The sequence below is a fragment of the Micromesistius poutassou genome (assembly GCF_964030765.1).
Source record: "Micromesistius poutassou genome assembly, chromosome: 7".
In the NCBI taxonomy this organism is placed as follows: Eukaryota; Metazoa; Chordata; class Actinopteri; order Gadiformes; family Gadidae; genus Micromesistius; species Micromesistius poutassou.
Window position 1 is genome coordinate 15,593,503 of NC_140277.1, and position 26,238 is coordinate 15,619,740.

The 26,238-nt window shown below is 44.6% G+C and overlaps 1 pseudogene across 1 annotated transcript; it reads left to right on the top strand.

Annotated features, from left to right (window-relative positions):
- Window positions 1–14,682: 14,682 nt before the first annotated feature.
- LOC311350222 (phytanoyl-CoA hydroxylase-interacting protein-like pseudogene) lies at window positions 14,683–25,082 on the top strand (annotated as a pseudogene). The gene is made up of 3 exons: window positions 14,683–14,939; window positions 23,592–23,782; window positions 25,041–25,082. The product of its transcript is annotated as a phytanoyl-CoA hydroxylase-interacting protein-like pseudogene (transcript).
- Window positions 25,083–26,238: the final 1,156 nt, after the last annotated feature.

The following is a 26,238-nucleotide window of genomic DNA, read 5'->3' on the forward strand; positions in this document are numbered from 1 at the left end:
TACGGCCTTGTCCACTTGTTTGTCGAAAGGGAACAGGCGTATGATTTAGTAAAATAATTAAAAATCATTTATCACATTGATACTATGCTGTGGTATCGATGACATGCACTTTAACAATGCTAAACATTTTGCCTGTGAATGCCTCATTCCTTAAATTAGAAGTACGTACTCTGGTGCATTTTTTGTATTAACACGAAGCACAGATGCAGTTTTTTTTTTTTTTGTACTTTACCAAATGGAAGCACTTAGCCAGGGAGATTAGGGAGTGGGTGGGGGTGGTGGTGGGTGGGGGAGGGGTTGGAGCGTGCCAAAGCAGTAACATTTACTAACATTTTTACTTTAACAAACTCTTCAAACTCCCACCAACAGGAGCATCCATCCATGTTGTTCCCCTGTAGCTGCGGGCTGCCCTCGTTGTTTAGAGAGTGGACGTTTCTCTAAGGTCACTCTGTTCGTGTTCAGACGCACATGCCCGCAGCCCTACAACTTACTAACCATACAAAACTTAAAAAAAACTAACTAACATTTTACTTACAACTTTTATTTTACTATCATTTTAGGGGAACGTGGGATGTTTATCGGTAATCAGTTTACATATCGGTATGTTTTTAATTGTTTTCTATATATATATATATATATATATGTTCCAGAATGGTGTTTATATGATTTGTAATTAGGTTATTCATTTGTAATGTTTTTATTTGTTTACTTCCTACCCTGCCCTACATCTGTGGAGCCGTTACATGGGCTGTAACAAACATCATCAACAACATCGGGGCTTTGAGTGTGTGGTTTGCGGCCCTCTGTCTGTGTCAATAGGCGTCTGTGGTTCATCGTTCCGTCCTGTTTTTGTTTATAGCGGCCCTTTTGTCTTTGTCTACGGCATGTGTCCGTGCTGCCTGCTACTCCACGGCCACACCACTCACCCCCTGTACGTTGTGTCCACCAACACCATCAAGTACGCCGCCGTACGCCGTCGCCTTTCTGACTTGTGATCCAGACCTTTCTGGTTTTCAAACCCGCGAGGGAAGGGGCCCCGCTGTGTAGTCACAACAAGGCTGCGGCGTGCGAGCGGAACCGTCCGGTCCGGTGTATATGGGTCGTCTGGTTCCGTTTCTTCGCAGAAGGGGGTGCAGCCGGAACACAACAAGTATCTTTTTGTTGCGCTTTTTTCTGATGCAACGGTAGCTAGGGAGTATATTCTCTGAGAATCACTATATATATATATATATATATATATATATATATATATATACCAAAGGTACTTTGATATAGAGGTACCTTCATGTAGGAGGCTGAACCCCGGGGTCCGTGTGGAAAAACGGGAGAAACCCACAAGAAGTGGCCGTGCCATTTTGAAAGGAACATTGAAAGTGTATTTCCGTATCGGTTGTGCAATTGAACAACCTGAAATCTGGTGTGGCTGCGTGATACAATAAGAGTACGGGCATCTGATCATTGTTTGTCGACTAGCTGTTACTAGTTTGGGGCTCTTGTATTATTATGCGAATTCATGTGTTTTGAATTTCTTCCATAGCACTCCCAATATATTTTGTTGATTACAATGTGTTTTCATTTTTTTTTTTTTATCCTCTACTACAGTATTTAGTTTCAGAGTTTGTGTTTGTACCAAATGTCCCTAATGTGGAGCATACTACGTCAAGTGTGTGTGTGTTTGTGTGTGTGTGTGTGTGTGTGTGTGTGTGTGTGTGTGTGTGTGTGTGTGTGTGTGTGTGTGTGTGTGTGTGTGTGTGTGTGTGTGTGTGTGTGTGTGTGTGTGTGTGTGTGCGTGCGTACTCTAAACCACTTGCTTTGCCCCTACATCTGATTTGAGCCATTACCAACGTGGTTGTCAACTAAATAACGCGAAACGTAATAATATTCTGACATGGTTGCCAACGCCAACCAGGTAATTGTTCTTTCATTGTCTGTTTTTTTGTTTAGTTATTTTCAGTGAAGGGAATTTTTGTACGATGTCATGAAAGCTAATTTAGAAAAGGGAATCTGTATTACAAGAATAAAATCCATTCGCTCATCGATCCTCATTATCATCATCATCATAATCACCACCGTCATCAATATACTTTGAAATTATGCACTGATTTACCCAGTGCCCTCGACTCATGTTCCTGCCTTATGGACATTGGTTTTCATCCTGACAAACGTCCCCTCGCCAGGGTTGTGTTTGCAATGAAGGCTCTGTAGTCTGGAGCGAATGTTGTGTAACAAGTTGCACTGCAGTAAACAGTATTGCAGATTGATGAAGGGACTTGTTTTGTGGTCAAAAGGTTTACCAGCGTTTGTGTTTGTTTGTTTGAGTCCGTGCACTTGACTGGACGGTCACCATAATCGTGTTGTCAAATGGTTGTGTTTTAGTCATCTTATTGTTCCCAAAGGGATTTGTCCGACCAGGGCGTCGCCCTGCGTCAGATAACATTGTACATTTGTGATGATTGTAAACCACTAAGGAATTGTTGCTTTAGCCTTTGTACATCGTGTTCATCTTGGGAAAGGTACAGCTCTGCACAAGGTTTCACGGATGCTAAATTTGACTGTACAAAATGTCCAAAGATTCATTAATTCAAGGTTTTTGTCGAGGCATTCATTTGTTTTAGTTTTTTTTTCTGGTAGTTTGTATTTGAAGTACAGATATGAAGTATTGGAATAGTTTCTGGTAGTTTTACCAAAGCTTGTATTACCAGAAAGTAAAAAAAAAAAAACATTGTTCAAACATTTAAATGCTATTCCAAAGGTATGAATAAATGTATGCAGAGAAAGTCCCTTTATATGTGTTGGCCTGGTTTGTCCACATCACACAAACGGTGTTGCCTTTGCGTGCTCGTGTGAGCTAGTGCTATTTCCATAATCTTATACACACACATACACTATAAATCCTAGTTCGAAATGTGTTGATTCTAATTTTATTTTAATTAATGTCACTTAGTAAATCATTTTAAATACCATACTGTGCCACGGTAATCTACTATTCAACATGACACGCTGACAACCACACACAAACCACCGTGAACTTTAGGGCAACCCAATCGCATGCAGTGCCCTGGGCCTGGCTCTCCAAATCCCTGCTTAATCACGAGTGAAGCTTCTCCTGCTCTGAATGATCCCCATGCTGACAGGGGACACGCAAACAAATAAGAAAAACACAGTATGTTTGGGTCTGTTGGTTGTTGTTTTTCAGAAGTAATGCCACGAAACAACCATTCGTTGCGTTATACTGGAGTGGCAGAAGTTGGATTGAAAAAGAAAATGTGTTACGTGCGCTGCATCCTGACATATCACCAGTAGTTTTATTTAAGACCTCAAGGGGGCGCTTTCGCCATTCAGAAATAATCACTTGACCTGTAAGTAGAGCTTCAATTTTGTTTCTCCCACCCCACCCATCCCATATCAATCTAAAGGGCCAAGATGGCATTCTTAAAGTAATAATTAAAGTAATACAAATACTAACTAATACCATAAAACGGTTTTAATATTTATTTATTTATTTATAAATAAATATTCAAATAAGTAAAAACATTTTGCCATTACATTTTTACAATGTGTGTAATTCTGCACTATTTGCTGCTCCAACCTACTCCAGAGTCAGGAACAGAACTGAACCCTCTATAAGCTACTGCGATATCCAAAAATACATTGCTTTTATATCATTGTGTTCAGTGTTTGTGTATTTATTTTGAAGTTCACACAGGACATTTCCACGACCCTTTCTGTTCTGGTTGGGTTATTAACAGCATATGAATATATTCATGTAATATACACAATAATGAGACGATTTATGAGCAAATAATAAAATAAAACAAAGTAGGCTGTAATTTGCCTCAAAGGCCAACACAAACACGTGTTCTTCAGATGACATCCTTGCTACTGAAGCAGCCAGCAACACACACTATTTATTTAGAAGAGGCTCCTCTACGCCTGAGGGCTTTCCTCATTATTAGTACCCAAAACATGCAGCAGTATGGCCTTTACAGAACAAGGCAAAACCCAGAGCGAACTCTGGAGAGCTATATGCAACACAGTGGTGCAGCGTGGCACACGTAGAATAATGACGATAAACTGTGTTTATATGTCGTTTTTTTTTACATATTATCCCAACAAATGAAACGCATATATCACGCCATCCATACATGTCAGATGGGCACTTTTCAGCCAGTCCCCCGCTATGAAATGTTCAACGTGAGCTCTAACCTACGCAACAGAACCGGTTGTTGGTATACGTTGTCCAAAACAACCCATATTTAGCCCCTTATCGACTGTTTGAAGAAGCAGAAATACCTCGCATGTGTCACGGTTTGGTCTGCCAAAACCAAATGGAGGATAATCGTCATATTCTCAGTGGGGAAAAAAGTAACATATAGATAGTTTTGGCATTAAAATATGCTTTGGTAAGATTTCAAGGGATAAATTAGCATTTTACTATACGTACTCTTCAGTCAGTTAATGTACACGATGTTATACAACAGTTAGTTCCGACCGGTCCCAACCGAGCAATTTGATTGGACAACGAGACATTCCATAGTGCTGATATACAGTATAACAGCACTGGGACTTTTCACAGACATAATCACTCCGCTGTACGGGCGTTCTAATAACCGTTATTAGCTAACGTTACATCAGCTGTTGCTGCTGATCGAGCTGTTAACTCACCAGAAACACACATCATGCCACCAAAGCGTCTGTCAACAGACTCATATTTCAGTGGTTGCACAATAAATGGAAACATTCAGATAAATGTAAATGATACAAAGTAGCGGCGGACACAGAGCAGAGCCTATCGCTCTGACACAGAGTAGCGAGCTTGTGTCTAGGAATGTTTATGTACTGTATATGTGTTGCCTGGCAACAGCCTAGTCTCCCTTCAGTTGCGGAACTATTTTTGTTGGCGGAGCCGAATAAATGATTACTAAACAAACAAATCATAATCTCTTGTTTCTTATTACTGTTAACTAATAAAATGTGCTCGTAGCACTGTTGTATAAAAGCAATATCACACTCGAGGTCGTGCTGTTGTACTGTATATCAGCACGGTGTGATTATCTGCGGCACTCGGCCTGCGGCCTCGTGCCTACGACCGAATCACAGCCGTGCTGATATACAGTACAACAGCACTCCCTCTCGTGTGATATTGCTTAATTAAGTCTGTTAGTTAATGCAGCGTTTTCTATCGTTGCCATGGTGATTCATATAGACGCTGCTATGCCTGAAACCACGCAGCTGGCTGCTTGTTGTTGTTTGATTCCTCGTCTTTGCGTTGTGTGACGTGCTCGACATCTGAGCTGCTATAGTAATATAGTATGTGTATGTGTTACATGGAACTGATGCTGTCCTTTCAATAAAAAACATAGATTTCCGAGTGACCGAAGTTTCCAGAAAACCTTGGAGTGAGATTTGGAGGGCCAATTTTGTATGGGGCCATTCGGGGTCGCTGAAGAGGGCTGAAGATATGACTTACACCCATTTCTCGAGTTGAATAACTTCAAACTATTATAGGTGGTCAATGATCACTATTGATCCCCGGATATGGGACTCTTGAACTCAGACCGGACTTAAGTCCACAGAGTCCTACAGAACCCCCCTCCATTGCAGCAGTATTTGCTTTTTAGTTGGCAATACTTCAATCAGCTTACGTTTTAATGACTGCAAACTCCAAAAGAGACTCCTGTCATGTGAAGGACGTATGTTCAGAACATGCCCATAAGTTAAGAATTTGTATTCCAGAACCCCTAACAGTTATATAGAGTATTGATTATTTATCTGTTGAACATCAATCAAATCTGCACCGACAGCGATATATGGTTTCACTTCTTATGACAAATGTACTTATTGTAAGTCGCTTTGGATAAAAGCGCCTGCTAAATGACCTAAATGTAAATCAATTTGTTAGTTTAAAGTAACCCACACTTGGAATTTGACCAATATATATATTTTTTTCAGTACAATTTGGTTGGGTAGCAGGGGGGCCCATCATATTTATTACACTGGGGGCCTGAATGGCCTTCTTACACCACTGTCAACTTGCCTTATAACGATCAGAGGCTTGACGTTGCACGCGTTATTTAACTGACTTTGAAAATGACTCTGGGCTGATGGGAATAGGGCGTCTCACAGTGCTCCAGCGTGCCCTCGCTAGTACGGTAATGTCTTACCAAATATGAATGCCTTGCTATGTAGGCAGATCAAAACAATCATAAAATACTCAAAAGACAATAGTTTTCTACAAACTTGATCATGTTCTTGTTGAACATGTTGTCCCTAGATTGCACAGATTTTCAAAGTTTTTTACTGTAGCATTTTTTTAATAATTGCAAATTAAAGTAATCAAACCAATACGCATGTTTTACTATGTAGGCAGATGACGATAAATGCATATTTTTCATACTGTTTCATCTGTATGTATGTGTATGTGTTTATGTATGTATGTGTGTATGTGTGTATGTTTGTATGTGTGTCTATATGTATGTATGTATGTGTATGTGTGTATGTATGTATGTATGTATGTGTGTCTATATGTATGTATGCGTGTATGTTTGTATGTGTGTCTATGTATGTTTGTATGTATGTGTGTGTATGTGTGTATGTGTGTATGTATGTATGTGTGTCTATATGTATGTATGTGTGTATGTTTGCATGTGTGTCTATATGTATGTATGCGTGTATGTGTGTATGTATGCATGCAAAAAAATCCCTTTTTTATGTCAGGTATGACCCTGACCCGAGTGTAAATGATTCTGATGAAGGTTAAAAACAACCACTTCCTCCATGCTTTTATTTTGATAGTGTATTTTGACGTCATGGGTCCTTTATTTTGAGGTAACTTGACATGAAGGAGATCGCACGGGAAAGGTCAGAAAGGTTAAAGGTCATGTAAATACGGAAGGAAATCAGGTCACAGACGGTTGCACTGCAACAAGTTGTAGTAATTAATAAGCGCCTCGCTGGAATGGGAACAAGGTATTGTGTGTTTAATTTGGTATATTACTTAAAATGTGTTTAAATGTGTTGTGTGCAATAGTTGTATATGTGTAAGAGCTAATTACTGTTATTTATCTGTCCTGTAGCTCTTACGGTGTCTATGGAGAAAGGACTATTTATGTTCAAAATAAGGCTGAAGGCTGAACGTAAATAAAGGCTTCTGAAACATCTGTACGCTTCGCCATTGTCCGGCTGGGGTTCGCTACACCGAGCGCTTACAGGCCTCTCGCGCCGCAGTGGATGGCACTGGGTTCAAGTCCCGGTGGGAGGCATCTCCTTGGAAACCAAGGGAACAGCAGAGCATTGAGAAGAATAGCTATGTCACGTGAACTGTGATATCAATTGTATAGTTCAGAGATTATATCTATACGCTCTGAACAGATCCAGGCAGACGGATAGTGTGGACTTGTAGGTTACCACTCTGGGAACCTCGGTTCAAGACCCCTTATCTCTATGTAACGTGAAAAGTAATGTCATTTATCAATCAAAAACAGCTCCTAACAGATCAGTCTTAGTAGCACAGCAGCGAAAGCGGTTGGTTTTCCACTCCGGCGACCTGGGTTTTGAGTTATCGACTTATTGTTATGTCACATAAAACCTTGATGATTCTTGACTATTGATCATTGATCGTTGATCATTGTCCCTTTCTCAGTGGTGAGACGAGCACTGTTGGAATACCCTCTGGAGGGGTTCGATACAGTTTGTTATACTGCAATACTTTGTTTCCATTGAACCATAGTGTATGCGTTAAACGTAATTACATCATACCTATTGTACTATCATATTTAACCTCTGGCCATATCAATTTTCCAATCTCCGTGGGGAAGTGCAGAAGAGCTGCAGGCCAATGCTCTGGAGACCGGTGTTCAAGTCCTGCTGATTCAGTTTAATGGAAGCCTCTTGTGTCTATAGAATGGGAATTGTCAAGTCAAGTATAACCGCCCACCAAAACCTATAGTGGGTGTCTTGGTTGTGCAGCAGTCAGGGCTGTAGGTGAACGCTCTGTGACATTATATCCACACAATGACTTTATGTTTGAAAAACAACCAACGTAAGCAAGACTTGCACCCCGGTCTCAAGCACTTTAATCAGCAGGGCTTACCACTGCACCACTTGATATGCGTGGTCATATTTAATGTTTGACATTATATTCACACGATTACTTTATGTTTGAAAAAACAACAAACAGAGGCAGGGCTTGATCCTGGGTCTCTAGTACATTTATCAGCAGGGCTTACCACTGCACCACAAAGACACTTGCTATGCATGGTTGGATTTTATATCTGACATTATAATCACAGAACTTTATGTTTCAAAAACAACTTACACAAGCAGGGCTTGGACCTGGGTTGCCAGTACGTTAATAGGAAAGTCCTTGCCATTGCACCACAAAGACACTTGCTATACATGGTCTGAATTATTATTTTACATTATATTCACGCGATTAACTTTATGTTTAGGTTGAGGTAAAATACTTTCAAGGAGCAAGAGCAATATGCCTTTGGAATACAACCGTCATTGGTGGCCAGTTATCGGCGGCCATTATCTAAACCAATGAAACTATGGAAAGAAGTCACCACTTCAGTCAGTGGCAGGGCGTACCTTAGAGCTAACCTGCTAACCTTACCAGGTTCGCTTCAGGTTAGGCTTACAGCATGGGTTGCCACATGGCAAGTGAACTGAGGTCTAATCGTGGTATCTGGAAACGTTGCTTCTCCCCCCCCGATTCAGGCTTCCCCTTTTCTCCCAGAAGTCCAGCTTATGCTAAACAACTCCCACCGAGGTCAGTCGCCATGGAAACCTAATGTAAATGCTCCTTATACGGTTAAAGTCCTGCCCACAGTCAGTGGATGAATAAAATTGATTGGGTTATTAATGTGATGTGATGTTAATGTGAATGTACGAGGTTTGATGGGTGATTGAGTGAATGGCATTGAGTGTTTGAATTGATGAGGTGGTTATTAATGTCACGTTGCTGTGTTTGGTTTTGTATGACTCACTTCTTACCAATGAGTCATTCATAAGATCCTAATTTATTCCTCCTCATTGCCCCCTTGCGCTTCCATCCAATCCTCCACGCTCACTGGCACAACTGATCACCAACAGCGCTCTCGACCGCGCCGCCCAGATCCTAGCTTTGATGTGGTCGGAGTTTATAATTGACTTTACAATTCACATGACATCGTTTTCAGAAAGCCTTTGGGGTTTCCAAGGAGATTATTATTGGCAGGACTTGAACACACGTCCCTTTGAACTGATAACCAACAGGTCTCTAAACTGCACTGATGATATGGTTTTAGTTTGTAATATACACTCCAATTCACATGGTATCGTTTCCCAAATGTCGTTATGTTTCCAAGGAGATAATTGTTGGAAGGTCTCAAACCCAGAGTCTCTAGGACTGATGACCAACATCTCTGCCAACTGTGCTACTGAGGCGATGTCTGATTTTGGCGGAGTTTATAATTTACGTTTCAATTTTCATGACATTGTTTCCAAAACCTTTGGTTTGGTTTCCAAGAAAATCCCTCTTGGCGGGACTAGAACCCATGTCTTCAGAACCGCTAACTAACAGCGCTACCGATGTGGTTGGAGTCTAAAATAGACTTTATACATGACATGACTTTTAACATGACATCATGTTTTCAAGGAGAGCGTTCATTGCAAGACTTGAAACCAGGTCTCAAGAATGCATGAGGTTTTAATTGGCAGTAGAATTCAGAGGAAATGGGTTCCAAAATGACCCTAGGATTATAATTCTTGGTGGGACTTGAACCCACGTCTCCAGAATTGAATACCGACAGCACAATCAACCGTGCTACTGAGAGATGCAGAACGAGATCTGGTGGAAGTTTATAATTGACAATACAATTCACATGACAATAGGTTGCCATGGAGACCACCCCTGGTAGTGAGAGTTCAACCCACATCTCCGGAAAGGATAATCAATAGATCACCAGAGCTATGATCTGTTGAGAGTTTTTAAATTCACATTCCAATGCACATGCCGTTGTCACATTTCCAAAGTCTCATTACGTTTCCAGGGACGCCGTTTCCGATTGGGCCTTGAACCCATGTGTTGTTTGCCGTTGTCGAGCCTTGAGCAGCTCTCGCCACTGGACGCCCAAGACACCGACCACCGTCCTTTGACGAGAGGTTTTAAATTGACGTTCCAATTCGAAAGACATCAGTGTGGTGCCAGTCGCCTGTAGCTATTTGACCCAGCGTCGCGGTGCGTCGCGCTCCACCATGAAGCAGGGCCGCTCAACGGGGTAGGTGTCAACGAGGAAAGGTGCGAGGTGGCTGCTAAAAGCCATTTCGCATGTTGGCCGCAAAAAACAGGCACACGCACGCACACATGGCTTTCAATGTCACTCTATTAGTCAGAGTCAAACCAAGCCTTTATCTATTATGCAAAACGTACATCGAACTCAAACAAGGAAAATCTTACGAGAAAGTAAAGGGGCTAGGAATCTGGGAAGCTTGCTCAAGGGCGCTACCAGGGTAGGCTGCAGACATGAGGGATGGAACCCAGTATCCATTAGCTGGGGGTGGAACCCCCTAGCCAGAATGGTATCCTTCTGCTCCACATGATCTTTCTTTATAAACCACTAACCAGTTTGAGGCAGGGAATCCCACTCCAATATGAATCATTGTGTGATTAAATACAATTACACTTTGTTGTTTTGGCTGCTATTGTTTTGACGCGGACACTGAACAAAATAGGGGGCTCATTTCGTTAGGATTGCAGCACAGTATGTGCGCTCAGTGGCCAGATTCTTGTACCAGGGAGTCAGTTCCCCGAGCCCAGATCTCATTGGAAATCAATGATACGCTTCATTTCCCTCTCTCAGATAAATGCGCTTGTGCTGTTCCTTGGACGGCAACGCGCAACGAGCACAGCCCTCGACAAACAGCGTCCCGCTGTTGATATTTTAACCGTTAGTCCTTTGTCACATAGCTGGCCAGGTTGATGGTGGAGTGACATCTAAGGTGTATGAAATAGGAGCAAACTCAAGCAAATATAAGCAAATAAAAAAAAACTGGATGTATTCGTTCCACATTTGTAGAAGATCTGTTTGCTTATGCACGGCTACCTAATACGGTTTGCACTCTGGGTAATTATTCCGCTGACATTTCGCTTTGCCATATGTACCGATCACTATCGTGTACATCTTCACACTCCGCTTGACTAGTTCCAGTCTGTGTTTTCGTCGCTCTCTCTCTTTACCTCTCTACCTCTCTCTCTACCTCTCCGGTCTCCTGCTGCTCTTCCGTCTGTCACTGTGTGTGCTCATGCAGACATCTTGGATCCGACGGCAGAAGGAAAGAAAAAAAAGAAAACCTGGTATTCACACTAGAGTGGACTGCCAATACAGGCATGCATAGTGTGTCTCTAGGGGGGTCATGTACACACACACACACACACACACATCTACAGACACACACACTTATACACACACACACACACACACACACACACACACACACACACACACACACACACACACTCTGGGACAAAGTAAGAATATGAGATTAAATAAGCTACCGAAGGAAAATACCAATGACTAAGGACAAAAAAAACGATAAGAAAGGGAAAGGGGGCGAGCAAGCCTGGCCAGAGCAGACTAAGTACCACTCCCTCTCATCCCCCCCCCCCCCCCCCCCCCCTCTCTCTCTCTCTCTCTCTCTCTCTCTCACAGTTTGACTTGACACTAACCTAGGCTGACCGCTGCTGGTGGAGGGCGGGGGGGTTGGGGTGGGGGGTGGGGGGGAGATGAGCAGAGCTAATGTGGAGCAAAGAGCAGCGAAGAGAGGATGGGTGACTGGAGAGACGTGATGAGGGTGCCTTATACTCCTCCAGTGCTCTGCGTGATGAGCCCAGCAGTATATAGCCCAGTGCTATACATATTAGTGTGTATACACACTAACGCACTGTGTACTATACTACACTGTGTACAGTCTTAACTGTATACACAGTGCTACACTGTGTACACACTAACGCACTGTGTACTATACTACACTGTGTACAGTCTTGATAGAATAGAAAGAACTATATACACTGTGGGAGCTATACTGTGTACACAGTCCTGTACTGTATACTAAACTGTATACAGTCTTAATACACAGAATAGACAGAACAGTATACACAGCGCTATACTGTATACATACTCAGGTACTGTATACTGTATATAAACTAAACTGATAAACTGATGAACTAATCAGGAACGAAATGTTCATATGCATTTGTAGATTATTAATACGTGCTTAGCTCAGGAGGTAGAGCAGTTTGACTTGTAACCGAAAGGTTGCTAGTTCGATCCCCGGCTCCTCCTGTGTGTCGATGTGTCCCTGAGCGAGACTCTTAACCCCTAACTGCTCCTGACGAGCTGTGCTGTCGCCTTGCGTGGTCGACTCCGGCCGTCGGTGTATATTAACCACTGTAAGTCGCTTTGGATAAAAAACGTCTGCTAAATCAAATGCCCTAAATGTAAATGTAAACGCTTTGTTTAGGTCCCCTATTTTACCACCCGGTGTGATGTTGATCAGCCATTGCAAGCCGTATCAAGATCAACCCTGCGGCGACATGACAAGTGGGAGAGACCACCCAGATGTATGATGGACAGATCGGCCTACCAGTTGGTACAGTCCAAAGCCTAGACTGGTAGACTGAGCACTTCTAAAACATCTACGAAGGTATATTCATATTTTGTTATTGATTAGTTCATCATCAGCTAAAGGCTTATAAATGACTTATGAATGTTACAAAGTGATACCCACAGGACCCCATACTATACACACAGTTATGTACTGTATGATAAAGAGTACACACATCACTGTACAGTTCATGTATATGTAAACACTGTAATGTACTGTGTTTACACAGCATACACAGTAATACAGTAATACACTGTATACACCGCAGTGTAGTGTACAAAGCAAAGTCCACAAAACGTGCATGAACTGCAGTTAAAATACCACGTATGTAATTGTATAACTGGGCATATTAAAGGGGTCTGAACAGGTGCAGTGCTAATCTATCGGGACAAAGGTCTTAAGTGATCAAGGCGTCTAATCCCAACAGGGCTGCAGTGAATTCTGTCCAGGCTCAGACATTACAGTGATAACTTGCTTCGTTAACTAAGGTATATTTCATCACCATTTACATGTACTTATACCATGTATTTTTCTTTTATAAAAAAAATCATCGTAGTCATCGTAGAGCTTTCTGATTGGAGGGAGTGAACTGGAGCTGAATTGGGTTTCATTGTCAGTGCGATGGACTACAGAAAGGTGTTTTTTTATTCAGCTCAAGGTTATCACTCGGCCAACATAAGTTATAACGCTATTCAATACTGTAATGTGTATTGTTGTTATAACTGCGGAACCAACAGAACAAAACCGCTTCTCTGGCTGAAGAATCATGTTTGTCTGTGGAGAGAGAGAATAATAATGTGTGTATGTATGTGTGTGTGTGTTTGTGTATGTATGTGTGTGTGTGTGTGTGTGTGTGTCTGTGGAGAGAGAGAACAATAATGTGTGTGTGTGTGTGTGTGTGTATGTATGTGTCTGTGTGTGTGTGTGTGTGTATGTATGTGTCTGTTTGTATGTCTGTTTGTGTGTGTGTGTGTGTGTGTGTGTGTGTGTGTGAGAGAGTGTGTGTGTGTCTGTTTGTATGTGTGTGTGTCTGTTTGTGTGTGTGTGTGTGTGTGTGTGTGTGTGTGTGTGTGTGTGTGTGTGTGTGTGTGTGTGTGTGTGTGTGTGTGTGTGTGTGTTCATTAGTCATGGAAAAAAAATGACACCAAAGCCTATAAGTGCTCAGTGGATTCTGTTCCTGCGGACCTCTGATAGTGTGGGTGTAGCCGCGTGCAGATAATCACACACACACACACACACACACACACACACACACACACAGTTGACAAATGGTTTTTCTAAAGAGCTTTTCATCCTCAAAATGCTCTTTAATGGGCTATGCGCTCCATGTGTGCACCTGCGCGCCGCTCCTGCAAAAGCCGTCACATGACGACGTGGCTGCCGATCTACAGCCAGCGACTATCACCAAATAAGGAATTGTGAGCAAACTCCCTCTTTCAGATGACGTTGAACGTAAAGCCATACAGGCCCATACATTTAAACAGAGAGTCAAACCCAGGAGGGAGGGTGGGGGTGGGGGGTAATCCGGCGGTTACACTAGAGGCTTTGAAATAGCGGCGCGCGTTCCTGCAGCGGGCTGCTTAATCCAGCAACCCGCTCACGTAGCCTTACCGCCGCCGCCGTCCCTGCGGCAGCAGCCAATCAGATAACGAGACAGGCGGATACCTGTGACTTGTTGGGGGCAGAGAAGCGACGCGAAACCTCGTGAAATAAATGAACTTAAAAACTGAACTTAAAAAAAACAACCAACAACAACCTTGGGTAGGTTAATTCACGTCCCGCGGCGCTCACGTCCCTAACCATCCCTCCCCCCATCCCCCCACCCCCGCCCTCCCTTTCTGAACGCGCGCCAACGTGATAATGCCGGGCGGACACCAGTGTTGCCAGATTGGGGCCAATTTCCCCGCCCAATCTGGCAACACTGGCTGCGGACACGCCTTTAGTCGCAGCAGCACCACCCAAAAAGAGACGAGCGCGAGCCAAGGACCGAGCACAGAACAGAAGGGACTGGAAGGATACTCCTCCTTTCTCTTCTCCTCCTTTCTACCCCCCTGTCTCTCTTTCTCTCCCTGTCTCTGTGGTCTGCGGACGAAGACACTTTGTGGTCCAGAGCGGCTTTGACAACACAAAAACACACACGCACACAAGTGAGGATCTTTAAAGCGTTCAGAACAATTCTGCGGAGATGGAGGTGCCAGGTCTAGCGCACAACATCACCAGTCCTATGAGTCCGTGCGAGGGGATGATCAAGGACCTGAGCCTGGACGCCCTGCAGTTATGTGAACGAGATGGTAAGATGACTTGTTACTTATGGGGGGTATTTAAATGAAGGCTATCATTTGCGCACTGGGTTTTCTTTTTTCTTTTTTTCTTTTTTTCAACTGCAAAAAAAATGCAGTTTCACTAATCATCGTTAACCCTACGTGGAATCAACTGTGGTGTTGTATGGTACAGTTGTCCGGTCATGTGCTTTTAATTTGAAAGGTAGTCTTTTGGACCCCGAGTTGAGCCTTGGAGAGAGCTCTCCGCGTTTCAGCACCACGGACGTGGACAGAGGCCGACAGCCGCTTGGCGCTGTGCTGTCCCTCGGGGAATACGTTTCGCAGGCTCATTAATCAGAATGCATGTGTGTGCGAAATGTCAATTGGGAAGGCTTTTTTTTTTTTCGTACAAAATAATGCAAACGCATTGGCATTCACCTCATCAGCAGGACCGCTGCAACAATTCTGCATGCATATGCCCATGCAATAGACGGCATCTTACATTTACATACATTTTTTACAGTTCTATCTTTCTGGGGGTGATTGTAGTTATGCTGTACGGGCTACAAAGCCCACATGAAGAAATAGCAGTCTTATTGTGGTCCCTGGTTTGTCATTGTCTCTCCGAATTTTTTCCTCACTCAGTGCCCGCTCTATGTCAATTAAGATTGAATCGGGAGAATATTTCAGCATCGCCTTTTGCTATTTTTTATTGTCTAGGCCTAGAGGTTAACGTTTAGAGGCAGTCGTGGGGAAAATAGCAAGTCATCCCGGGCAGAGTGATATGAAGTCGAGTCAAAGTCTCAAATATGCCTGCACCCAGAGAGATAGAGTGTTGGATCCCTAAAGCACAGCTTCGATTTCCCATCTCCATAGCGCAGCTTGGTTTAAATGATTTAATATGAGAGTCTGGATAAGCATATTCACTCTCCTGATAACGAGAACGGCCCTCATTGCGAAGGATATTTACACTGTATAGGACGATGTCAGACCATTTCAAAGAAGGATTTTGTTAAAATGAGTTTGCCGCGCATATCAACCCAGAATAGTATACAGGACAGACTCGTCTACTGTGGTTCCCATTCATTCATGGGCCTTCATTTGGTCACAAAAGAGGGTCTATCACAAAAGAGTCTGTTGTACCACAGTCTCTCATTTTACTGCCGGAGCAGTACCTCAAAAAGCAATGGAGTACTACAGTACAGCATATCCTCTAAGTCGGACACCAGTGATAAAGCTGTGCTTTCAATATGGGGTCTGTGTGTGTGTGCGTGTGTGTGCGTGTGCGTGTGCGTGCGTGTGTGTGTGTGTGTAGAGTGTGTAGAGTGTGTGAGTACTGTCATTGTTGGGGCCTTCACTCACCCACATCTTCACTGTTTATGGAGCAATACGATCACAACGTCTGTTGTTGTCCAGCAAGTTTTCTGCCACGGTTCGAGGCCGGCATGGCCTTCCAGAAGGCACTGGCCCAGGAAGAGGAGAAACCTCCACACTCTGAACGCTGTATGTCCTTTAGTTTCATTGCTGCACAAAGAAAGAGAACAGGATTGATTCTGCTACTGAAATAGCACAATCCAGACATAGATATACATGGAAAATATCAATATATCTCCGGCTTGACCACCAATGTGACTGGGAAGGACACATCAATTATGATTGCATGGATAATACAAAAACACTACCAGCACCAGACAGTTATGTTGATACACCAGCCCACACTGGATAACCCATAATCTATGCAGGTAGTAGCCCAATCAAAAGGTCCCGTGTTCGATTCCCCTTCTCAGCTCACAAAGGAGAGTATAAGACAATTTGCATTAGGTAGAAAAATTGCATGTTAAACACGGGGGCAATGTCATTGTGCATTGAGCCACAGTGTTCAGTAATAGTGTATATCACCGGCCCCAGGGAGGCTTATGTTTTAAGCGTTGACCTAGCTTTTAAAAAATCCACCCCACTAAAACCCACTGTCACATTTTATGAGCCTGGCTGATCCTAGCCAAGAACGGCGGTAGCGTCCAACCAGCATCTAGCATCTATCCAAGTAACATATCCAGAGGACGGAGCATGTGCTTCATTGACTTGACTTCACCATTGAACACAGTAGTCTCCAACGCAAAGATTCCGACTTTTACGTTTACGCTGTTAAAGGTGCCATGGCACGCCACCAGGTGTGGTGTGATTGGCCGTTACAAGCCGTTTTGTAAAAATCTGCCCCTTATGACATCATAAGGGGCAGAAAGTGGGCGTGTCCACCTTGGTGTGTTGCTGGATAGATCAGTCTACCAGCTGCCTACCCAGTGTGACCGTAGCAAACGTTGCTCGTCTATCCGTCACACATCTAGGTGGACACGCCCACCTGTGATGTCATAAAGGGGCTGATTTCCAAAACGGCTCGTAACGGCGAATCACACTCACGCCTGGTGGCACGTCATCATGGCACCTTTAAGGTCACTCAGGAGGGACAACAACATGGCTGCCCAAAGGAAGTGCAGTATATTGTGTCTCGTTGCTTAATATAAACAACATAGGCACCAGCAACTTATGCTTATTTTGGAAACAGAAGAGACGGAATATATAGAGGAGACAAACAGTGGCTCGTTCATTTCATCTGTTAAATAGCTGTTAAATGCTGCATATTGCTGTAACCACAGCAAAATACAAACGGCAAAAAAAAAACATGTTGCATAATTACCCAGCAAAATAATGTGTGAAAACTGTCAACAGACGCTTTTAAATTGTTCAACTTTCATTCCCGTTAAACGCTGTTGATGTTGCCACTGACATTAAAACCGAAAACCAGGAGTCCCGGAACGATACACAGATTTTCCGACCTGTAATTCCCAAGTTGACAACCGTTCAGTCTGAGCCTCTTTTCTTTTCTCCGAGCACCGAGTCGTCTTGTACGCGGTGCTAACAGCGGATGGGGGCGTCTTTCATAATGCTCCACTGGAGGTGTCACAGTGCTTTCTCCGACGACTCTCCCGTGCGCAATGGTGACCTGGTATCACGGGGTGCATTGTGAAGTGACAAGCAGCAGACATGATACCCCAAACAGGTACCAGATCAGGGTTTAACCCCTGAGCTCAGCCCCCATCCATCCTCGATATTCACTGGCATTTAATATCGCCGGTGTCTCACTCCATACAGGGTCTACGTGGAATACACCAGGCGCACGCACACAGCACACTGTTGCCGCTTCTGCCACAGCCCTGTTATTAAGTCGCCGTGATGGATGCACTGTATTAATGGAGCGCTGTGTGTGTGTGTGTGTGTGTGTGTGTGTGTGTGTGTGTGTGTGTGTGTGTGTGTGTGTGTGTGTGTGTGTGTGTGTGTGTGTGTGTGTGTGTGTGTGTGTGTGTGTGTGTGTGTGTGTCCCCTTCCTGTTCCAGCTGTGGTACCTTCTGACAACCAGGGCTGTCATTTATGCCTTTGAGTCCCACCGATTTGCATTTTTTTTTTTAGGAACGTAATAATACAAATTTGCATATTAACATTTAAACTGAGCGAAGAGATAAAAAAATATGTCATTATATTAAACAGGAAAAACACAAAAGCTATAGTTTGGTCTGCAAAACATAAACAAAACAGTTAGAATAACGATATGCAGCAGTCAGTTAATATAATGCCGGGACAAATAAATGAAGATAAAAGCAGGAACAGCGTAAAGGCCACAGCTCCTACCTCAGGGAACGTCTCGGATGAAAACGTCTAGGACGAATGTTGAGAAATTCAGTAATCCCACGTGGAAACAGAATACTGACTAATGGTAAGAGGAACGGGCCAAACATAACTCCAAAAGGACTGCTACTATATAAAACAATCACTCTAAACTAGGCCTTCACAATAAGGATGGTCCCTGTGGTGTCCTTTCTCTCTCTGTTCTTGGCAGGCATCTTTGGCGCGGTGTGCCTCCAATAAAAACTAACACCTGTGCCCTAATTAACGTGCCTCTGACTGATTTAGATATTCCCCCATTTCCCCCCACCACATGACCATTCATTTTGATGACATGAATACAAAAACCAAACACAAAACACACCCCTAACACCAGAGCAAAACATGGGCTGATGTTACTATAGATTTAGAGAGGAAGACATTTCAAATGTCACTGCCTTCACACTGGTGAGAAAAGGCCACGGATGTACGGAATACAACCTTTTCACAAGATTGTCAAAGGATACTAATTACTCTGATTGTGGGTCTGATTCTTTATTGTAAAAGAGCACATGGTCCATGTTAATCTTTACTAGCTGAGACCTGTGTCCTGGTACTTAAAAGGAGCAGCAGACCCATAATTAGTTTGTTTTTTGGAGAAACATTCAACATTAAATGTAATGGATAGTTAGTCCATATGGGAAAATGTCATTCTAGTCTGTTCAAACATTCAAAACCAATTGAATAAATAGACAATATTGTCAGAGCTTGGACGACATTGCTGCCACATAACAGAAGTCGACCGCGCTCGGTGTCATCTGGTCCTGATATATTAACTTGCTCATCCTGCCCAGTTGGTCCGTGACTGTGTTGGCAGGGTGCACAGAGACACTGCCGTCCCAGCTGCACTCAGTGGATTAGTACTGCTCCTTATACTGACTTTACATTTCTAAATTCAAGACGACTGAGTATACACTTAGTTGTATTGAAGTACATTTTCTTTTGGCTGACTTCTAATGATATTCCCTTAACTGTTTGATTATTGCAACTCAAAGGATGGTCTGATTTCAGATTAATTAAAAGTTGAATTGCTAATGTCTTGCGGTACATGCTGATTATATAACGATGTGATGTGTCTTGATTTTTCTCACTTCAATCTCAACTGAATCATTTGAAACTTGATACCCATGGCACCTTCCTTTAAAATACATATTTTCTGAATCCACCTAGTCCTCGAGTCATTGCCAACGCCTATGAGCAGGTTTTGTTAGACGCTCTTAACAGTGTTGTCTGGGCTCAGTCTGGTCAGCAAATATAGCATCTCTTTAAAACCTCTGAGGTCCGCTCCTGCCTCTTCGTTGTGCAAGGCCCCCTAGTCGCTGCACTTTAAACAAACCAAAAGCGTGCGTTCTGTCCTTCTATAAATAACCTTGTGAGCATTCTGACACAGCAGAAATATCTGCTGGCGCCGAAACTTTAGACCTAGTGGCATCGAATCCCATTGGCTCATTTAGATTAATGAAAACTGAAGAATATTGTTCTTGTAACAAATCGCTGCACAAAAAACCATCAGAGTAATTACTTTTGAACAGCTTTCATCGATTATTAGTCAACTTGTCTTGCTTTGCCCTTATGTTCAATAAATACTTCAGACATTTTTTAATGGAAGATCAAAGGCTATGTTTTAATTCTCAGTGTGCAGGCATATTTATTTACACTGAAGTAGGCCTGAAGACTAATAGTAGTAGTAATAGAATGAATAGCACAACAGTAGTTTGTCATACGTACATTTAGATATGACCTGATACAGGGTTACTCATATTACTAACCCCAACAACAAAAAGGGAGATTTTACTTTTAGTGATAAGTGCACTGAAAGATCAGTTGGTGAGCTAACATGATGACATGTTTTGCAATGAATTTCAATTTTTTTTATTTTGACATCTCAGTGAACACGGCTGATAAATGAATAGCGTGGAAGAAACTAGAATTGCATAGAGTTGCATAAGTGCTTCTTAAAAAAGGGACAGTGACTGTGACGCTGAGCAGCATTTAAACGAAAGCGAAGCAATCCCATCACCTGCTGCAACAGGACCCCGACCTCAGAGTCTGCCCTCTGCTGACTGGTCACATTCAGGTGTCTCCTCCGGTGTGAGGTCAGCCAGGCTAAACAAACAGAGCTCTTCTGAGGGGCTTTTTTCCTTTTGCCTCAGGCTCCAAGGCTTGGTTCGGCGGTGAGAGTGTATACCACTAAGACCTTTGAGACGGTGATTCATAGAGCGAGATTGATGACCTTGATCCTCTCAGGGGCTGATTACCTTTCCTTCTGAAGCAGTAGAGCGAGATTATCTTTCCAAGCAGAGGGGCCAAGAGAACAACCCGTATGTTGTGCATGGACTCCGTCCGTTGCCTGTTCTCCAGCACCAATGAACAGCATGAAGGCTTTTCCGTTTGATCCGAGCATTGTCACTTGAGAAAAGGAATTGAACGAGTTAGTCTGTGTTTCTCGACACCTTCATCAGAACAATGGAGACCTGCCGCAGTGGTATCTCTGCACCTGCTAATGTGAAGCGCAACAACGCTTTGTCCCTTCGATCCCGTTGGACCAGAGGAAAACCGACTGGCTTTCAGTTTCAATTCAGTCCACCTTATATGAATATTTCCCTGGACAAAAAAAAAACGACAGAATAAATGAAACTGTAATTAGTTTGTCGTGCGTTTGTTCATGGACGTTAAACAATGTGATTCATTTTCATGTGGACATTCCATCCGTTTCATGAATGACAATTACTATATTAATCCTACTATTACTGTTTCCTCTTCAATCACTGAACCCGTACGATGATAGTAATAGTCTGTATCCCTCGTTTGACGCCCCTATAACGACCCACTCGGCGTGAAGCGTGCCCAGGAATGCTCATCCTAGTAGCATTCATTCTGCAATCCATGCCACGGAGAGCCAGTTACACAGCCACAACATTGTTCCCTTGCCAAGTGTCTGTGTGTGTTTTCTGTTGTTGTTTTTTTTTCTTTTTTTTAACTGTGGTGAAGAAATGTCTAGTAGACTCCTCCGCTTTTGTTTTCACAAAGCTCCCATTCAACGTGCTGATTAATGTGTTGGGCTTTGTTCTGCCGGGGCGCGGACCGTTCTTATTAAACATCCAGAGGAGCAGAGGAGGAGTCAAGTTGAGTCTATTAACAGCAGCGCAATCAGAGAGGATTTCATGGTGCTTAGACAGCAGGCTGGTAGTTAGCTTGTCGCGCGGAGGCCACCGTCGACATTAGGTGGAAGCACTCACATGGCAGGGGGACAGGGGTGACACTTCCCGAGGTTCTCCCCCCCCCCCCGCCCAAATCTGAAGACGGATGTGTTCTCCTCCTTTGCCCGTCATTTCCTAAGACTTGGACGAGGTTAGGTTTCCAGATGAGGCTATATATAGCTCCGTGGTGTAGGAGCGCAGCGGCAGAGCGAGGGAGCAGATACAATCAGCAGCGCTTGAAATATTGAATGCCGGCATATGTTCCTGGCAACTGCTAGGTAGGCCTGGGATTGATTTGTTGCCAGGGCAACCTCTATTACACTGCGAGCTGTGGGAGAGCTGGTTTGTGCCGTACCCGGCGGTAGCGTTTCCCGAGGGGTAAATCCATCCTGCGACATCAACACCAGCGGCTTTAAGGCTTCAGATCCGAGGAATGAAATGGTGGTCCATGGGGGGGACGACTATAGATAGAAACCACAGGAAGCCAAAATTAAGGCTGTGGTATTGACTTGGTTCGTCACCATGGTAGTTTATGTTTTTGGCGTCAGTATGAAGGGATATCAGCTCATAAGCACTGCTGCTGCTCAATTCCCAAAACGACAAACTTGTCAAGTGTCGCTGAATTGGTATTGTGGGGTTCACTTCCCACTGGGACCACCCATGCTGAAAATGTTTGCAATGTAAGCCGTTTAGATCCAATTTTCCACCATGGCATATATATATATAATGTCAACATTCAGCTTAGTTCAAAAACGCAAGTATCCACAAAAGGGGTTCAGTGCAAACACTGTAATGTCCAGCTTTAAATACACGACACTCGTGTTTTATTCAGTCCCAAAACATAAAGACACAGTTCAGTTCAGTCACTTTAAATGTCAATGGTCAAAGTGTCAGAGTCCAGACAAATAGAGTGAAAATAGAATCCCTTCAAAGAGCAGCTCTTGGAGTTCAGGATCTCGGGGAACAAGGCCTGACTAAGGCCTCACTATAGAGAAAAAGAGCAACAAACCGCGACGCAAAAGGATCAATGACAACTAGAGGAGGTGGTGGTGGTCTGGGACTGTGAGGCAACTCAATATAAACCACAGGGACACGCACAATGAACACAAGTTAATACATTCAATGATCACTTGGTTGGAGGTAAAGGAACGGTGCTGGCAAAAATCAATCAGTTGAGAGTTCTCCCCCACTTCCTTCTTGGTTTTCCTCCACCTCGAGTTCCCCGTTGACTCTGCCCCTAGCCACTAGAATAACGCCAGATACGGGACTTTTACAGGTGACACGTGTATACAAAGTGGAAACAATTAACAATTTTGAAGTTAAACCTTTCATTAAGAGTTATTTAGATGCACTTCTGGGCGGCGAGTGTGTGTGTGTGTGTGTGTGGATGATGGCCAGTTTTAGCCAGCCTCACCTGGCTCCAGACTTCAGACTGATTGGACTCTGGGGCTGGGAAGAGGCTGCATACGTGTCCCACATTGAGCAATCAGTGTGCGGCAGCCGTTACCACGCAGTCTGGGAGAGAGATCTCCTGCATGGCAACATGGAGCCCCAGCCCCGCGCGCTACACCCACAGTGTGGCGCGCGCAAGTGATACAGCCCTCAGTTTGCAGAGTTGCAACGTCGCGTGTCGTAATTCAGAATTCAGACTCTCGCCCCTTCTTCCTGTAGCTGACGAGACATTCCGCGCATCTTAGCCTCAACCTTACCGTTCCCCGCCTGTTGATGTTTGACCTCTGACCTCCTCCTGTTTCAAAACCACCAGGCAGTAAGTCCCAGGACATCTCGGAGGTGGAGGAGCTGCCGGTGGCCCAGAACATCAAGATCAGCAACATCACGTGCGACTCCTTCAAGATCTGCTGGGACATGGACCCCAAGGTGAAGGACCGCATCACGCACTACTTCATCGACCTCAACAAGAAGGAGAACAAGAACTCCAACAAGTTCAAGCACAAGGTGAGCGAGCGAGCGAGCGGTCCGGTCGCCCCCCCCCCCCGTTCACACGCCAACGCCACACTTGTTGAAACACCTCACCTCCGACCGACGCGTGTTTGAGCTTTTGCGACTAGGAACTAGTAGTAGTTTTATAAACATGTTCCTAGCAGGACGTCCGAGTTTCACTCCCGCTCCTGTCCTGTCTCTCTCCTCTCTCCTCTCTCCTCTGTTCTCTCTCTTCTCTCTCCTCTCTCTTCTCTTCTCTCTTCTCTTCTCTCTTCTCTCCCTCTCTACAACCCTCTGTCCTGTCTCTCTCCTCTCTTCTCTCTCTTCTCTCTCCTCTCTTCTCTTCTCTTCTCTCTTCTCTCTCTTCTCTTCTCTCTTCTCTCTTCTCTCTCCTCTCTCCTCTCTCTTCTCTTCTCTCTTCTCTTCTCTCTTCTCTCCCTCTCTACAACCCTCTGTCCTTTCTCTCTCCTCTCTCCTCTCTTCTCTCTCTTCTCTTCTCTCTTCTCTTCTCTCTTCTCTCTCCTCTCTCTTCTCTTCTCTCTTCTCTTCTCTCTTCTCTCCCTCTCTTCAACCCTCTGTCCTGTCTCTCTCTTCTCTCTCTTCTCTCCCTCTTCAACCCTCCGTCCTGTTTCTCTTCTCTCTCCTCTCTCTCTTCTCTTCTCTCTCCTCTCTTCTCTCTTCTCTCTCTTATCTCTCTTCTCTCTTCTCTCTCCTCTCTTCTCTCCCTCTCTCCAACCCTCCGTCCTGTCTCTCTTCTCTCCCTCTCTCCAACCCTCCGTCCTGTTTCTCTTCTCTCCCTCTTCAACCCTCCATCCTGTCTCTCTCTTCTCTTCTCTCTCCTCTCTTCTCTCTCCTCTCTCTCCTCTCTTCTCTCTCCTCTCTCTTCTCTCCTCTCTCTCTTCTCTTCTCTCTCCTCTCTTCTCTCTCCTCTCTCTCTTCTCTTCTCTCTTCTCTCTCTTCTCTCTCTTCTCTCTTCTCTCTCCTCTCTTCTCTCCCTCTCTTCAACCCTCCGTCCTGTCTCTCTTCTCTCTTCTCTCTTCAACCCTCCGTCCTGTCTCTCTTCTCTCCCTCTCTTCGACCCTCCATCCTGTCTCTCTTCTCTCTTCTCTCCTTCTGTCCATGAAAGCACAACACCCTTAAAATATGCCGACGGGGGTCATTCTTGGATTGAGAGCCCACAAATCAAGGACTCCACGTTCCCAGCGCTCCTGTGAAGCGGTAGCGGGTGAGGGATGGATGGGCTCTCCATCTTGCTTGAGTGTGGCCTGTGCAGCTCCAGAGTGGCTGCGCCCACAGGGTGATTCCACCTCTCTGACTGATTCAGTCGGAGGGAAAATGTTGCACCAACAGACAATGCAATAAGACCCACTCACTAACGAAAACGAACTAACCTAATGAAGTGGGAAGACAGGGAGAGGAGGAGCGCAGAGAGAGTGATCAAACAAGACCGCTCTTTCATTTTTGATCCTCAGTAAATTAAACGTGCAGTGCGTGCAGCAGCAGCAGTGCGCGGGCTAACACAGCTCAGACAGAGAGTTGAAAACCCCGCTTCCATGTGAAAACATTCAGAACAGCTGACTCGCTGCTGGTCGTTTTTTTTCCTTAGAGCAACACCAGGTGTCAGAGTAAGGCAAATATTCACTTTGGTACGTGGGAACCGAATTTCAAACCAATTTCACGGGGGGCCATTTAAAAAAAAAAAAAAAAAGCTCCACAGCGAGCAGCTATTAGCCTCGAGCCCTAGCGCGCTAACAGCACTCGCGCGGGCGCGCCTGCCAGAGCTTAATTGCACACGCAGCTAGCTGGAGACGCCAGGCGCTTTTAGCAGGTCGGGAGTGGACAGGAAAAAAAAAGAAAAAGCGCTCAGTCATTTCCCCCCACGGACGCGCTGCCTCTTCATTTATCATCGCCTTCCTCCTCATCCTTCCCTTCCCCCTTGTTTGTATTTTCTCCTTCTCCCGGCTCACCCACTGAGAGAGAGAGAGAGAGAGAGAGAGAGCGAGAGAGAGAGAGAGAGAGCGAGAGAGAGAGAGAGAGAGAGAGAGAGATGCTGAGATGCTAGCGGCGACTGGGCTAGACGAATGGGCTGCTGTGGTTGCTAGGCGGGGGCGGGGGGTGGAGGGGGGTGAGGGGGGGGGGTCTTGTAATTCAGTGGTCTACAACCAGTGACCTACTGGGTCCCACTGGGAGTCCAGGGAACAAGGCTCGCCATAGACGAAGGGGGTCATGGATGGTGGGGGGGGGGGGGGGGGGGGGGGGGGGGGCGGGGGCGGGGTTTAAGACAAAGGCAGCCATTGTGATCTGCTTTGCGGCCCGTACTCGCGGTATGAATGCGTGGGGGGGTTATTGTTGCCGCGTCGACCACCACAGTAGACCGCTACTGTAACAGCAGTGCGACGTTTAAAAACAGAGCCTCAAGAGCCTCAACACAGGCGCTGTTCTCCCGTTGACCCCCCCGAAACACACGAAAC